Source organism: Polypterus senegalus, chromosome 6 (genome assembly GCF_016835505.1).
Source record: "Polypterus senegalus isolate Bchr_013 chromosome 6, ASM1683550v1, whole genome shotgun sequence".
Lineage (NCBI taxonomy): Eukaryota > Metazoa > Chordata > Cladistia > Polypteriformes > Polypteridae > Polypterus > Polypterus senegalus.
In genome coordinates this window covers 5207382-5210899 of record NC_053159.1, presented here as the reverse complement: position 1 = coordinate 5210899, position 3518 = coordinate 5207382, and positions in this window count along the sequence as shown.

Genomic DNA, 3518 nt, shown 5'->3' with positions numbered 1-3518 from the left:
GTACAAAAGTTCACGCGCAGTTCGCTGGCTGTCCCGCCCAATAGACGCAGACTGGCGGTGTAGCTGCGCCGCTCGCTGGCACTTTCGCTGTGCACGATACAGCAGCGGCAGGTTTGTGTTCTTTACTAAGTAGTATATTTAATTTACTTCAATTTTACTATCATTTGTACTTCGCATTCACATGCTGGTGTACTTTCCAATACTTAGAAGAAAAAAAAACAGAATTAGCCATATTCTGGGCAATTTGTTAAGAAGGACGGCACACCGGTAACGTGCTTAGCAGAGTACAGGCGGACCAAGTCAGCGTACCTACACCTCTTCCAGTTTCTCAGTAAAGTACCAACACTCCATCTTTTAGTGTAACCAACACCCGCTTTTCCATCGAATATTATTGCATCATCAAAAAAGCAGAGTACCACCTGGAGTTTGGTGCCACTTCAGGCAGGGCCGTCTTAAAGTATGGGCACAATGGGTACTAGCCAGGGGCCCCAGGAGCTTAGGGGCTCACAGTGTTTCTGATGCTTAGGTATGTTTCAGTTTTGTCATCAAAACAGGGGCCCCAGCGCCGTGACTTCAAGCATTAAAAGCAGACACTTTTTGTGTTCTCCTACCTGACAGGAGACTGGCATCTCGACCAGGAAGGGTTCAAGTCTTACACTTGAATTATCAGGATATGCGCCACCTCCCCACAAACCTAAACCTGAGTTAATAGGTTCAGTAATCACATCGAGATGTGTGTGGTGGTGATTAGTGAGGCTGCCACATTCAGAAAGTATTCTGACCCCTTCATTGTTAACACAATTTATTGTTTTGTAGATTTCATTTTAAATGGATAAATTGCTTATCAATCTGTACTGAATAAGTCATAATGTCGATGTGTTTTCAGAAAGGTTAGCAATGTGTTAAAAATCAAAAACTGAAATCTCTCGTTTATTTAAGTACTAGCAAAATACCCGCGCTTAAACTGAGGGAAAATATACCAATAACTATTTGTTAAGGATCTCTTTGTATACCACATTGTCAGTTCGGCCCTCCGGTTGTAATATGACCAAGCTGTGCGCTGAGCTTACTCTTGAGCATGTAACTTACAGTTGGCCATGTGAACAGTAATCTTGTTTCACATCTCACAGCTTGGATTGCTGCTGTCATAATCGGTTTCAGTTTCATGGTTTGTTTCAATTACGACAGTATTTGTAGGACTTGTTGTGTTGAAGAGACATTCGGCATCTGTCAAGCGTTGTGAGCACACAACCGGTTTCATCGATAAAAATCACATCCAGCTTCTGAGAGTTTAAACATTCATAAACATCAAAGTGTCCACTACTGAAATCGTCACCTGTCAATCTAAGATGTTTAAGAGGCATTGGCAGTTGTCGAAAGGTGTAAAATATTTGGCCATTTCGGTACACTTGAAAGTGACAACCAAACAATTCAGCGGCAGCCATCAACTCACATGCAGAACCATAGGTGAAGGGCTTAAGCATTTCACTCTTCTAGTGGTCCTGTGTAGTCTAATTATCTCCTGTACCGTCATCAGTCCACACCTTGAACCTGTCCCAGTCATTCAATACATAAGACACAATGGATATCAAGAGTGAGCCTGATATGGCCGTGCAATATGTAACACAGAGAATGGAAAAGGTAGGTGCCATCTCCGGGCATGGAAACCAGTCGCTAAGTGACAGTTCTTTGATCGATGGTGATCACCTCGATAGACATGTTAATGGGGGTACGGTTGGAATGATAAAGGAAATGGGTACCTGAGAAATGTAAAGTAAGTCTAAAATACCTACACAATAACTATAATCGTAATAAACGAACAATAAAACAGCGGAGAAGCCGTGGATTAAATAAAAAGGCTGCAGTTATCAGCAGGGAGACGTAAATCCCGTGGCGAAGCAAGGAAGGGAATGAAGAGACCGGAGCGACGGACTGCCTTATATAGGCAGTGTGAACGATAGGGGGCGCTCTCGCTCCCTTGAACCCCTGTCCACGACTCCAGACACCAGGTAAAAGTACTCAAGTTGACTTTATTCTTATGCCACAGTGTACAAAGCACACTCTCCTCCACAATACTCATTAAATCACCAATAAATCAATCCTCCAGCTCCCAGACGCGTCGCCACCCTTCCACCCAGCTCAGCTCATTGTCTGGGAGTTCCCATAGTCCTTTTATACTCCCTGACCCGGAGGTGTTTCTACCCAACAGTCCACAAGTCCTTATTCCTTCCGGGTCAGGGTAAATAGTCCTTTTCTACAACCCGGAAGTCCGTCGCTCTTCCTATGACGAACCTCCGGGTCACAGGGCACGAAGAAGCCCTCGGTCCTCCCTGCAGCTCCCTCCTGTGGCCCCCACGGCATCCAGCAGGGCTTTGCATAAAAACTTCATTGTCCACGATGCCCTGCTGGTCTTCTGAGGACCTCCATGCTGCAAGGAGGGCTCCACCTGGCGGCTTGGGGGTATTGGCCAGGATAAATGGCTGGCCATCCTTCACAGCAGGCATTCAACAACGTGGGAGGCGTTGGGATGGGGGACCCAACGCCGCCTCACACAGCGACTGAGCTGCAGGCTATGGACGTAAATATATGTAAGTAAGTAGGTGTGGAGGACTGCCGGCTTCATACTCCGGTCCTCCTCCCCAGGCCGCCAGGAGGAGCTCTCCTGACAGCAGGAATGTGCCCCGACTTCCAGCAGGGCATCATGGACCTTGGAGTGTTTATACACAGCCCTGCTGGATACCTTGGGGGCCGCTGGGAGTCGCTGTAGGGGGGCTCGTGGGCTCATCTGTGCCCTATAACCCGGGAGTACGTCACGGTCACGTGACAGGAAGAAACGACGTGCTCCCGGGTTGAAGAAAAGGACTGTTTACCCTGACCTGGAAGGAATAAGGAACTGTGGACTGATTGGGCAGGAACACCTCCGGGTCAGGGTGTATAAAAGGACTTTGGGAAAACCCAGATGGTGAGCTGAGCTGGCAGGTAGGAGGGTGAAGTGTCTGGGTGAGGAGGAGAGATTATTGAGTTTATTTGGTGGTTAATTAAATATATGAGTAGTGTGGAGGGTGCTTGGTGCACTGTGCTCAAGAATAATAAAGAATATTGGACTTTTATCCAGTGTCTTGCGTGGTACCTGAGGGTTCAAGGGAGAACTAGCGCCCCCTACTGCCACATAGGATTCAGTTAGCGTTGGGAACCTGCGTGCCAAATTTCTTGAAGATGGGCCCGTAAGTAACAAAGACTGTTGGAAAGTTCAATATGTCATACCACCAAAATAAGTACGTACATCGGTTTCGGCTAGTGCAGGGAAGCCGCCTACCAAATTTCGTGAAGATGGGGCCATAAATAAGAAAGTTCAACATGGAGGACGTTGTCGACCATTGTGACCATTACGCGTAGAATTTCGAAATGAAACCTGCTTAACTTTTGTAAGTAAGCTGTAAGGAATGAACCTGCCAAATTTCAGCCTTCTACCTACACGGGAAATTGGAGAATTAGTGACGTTGGAAATTGCAATATGG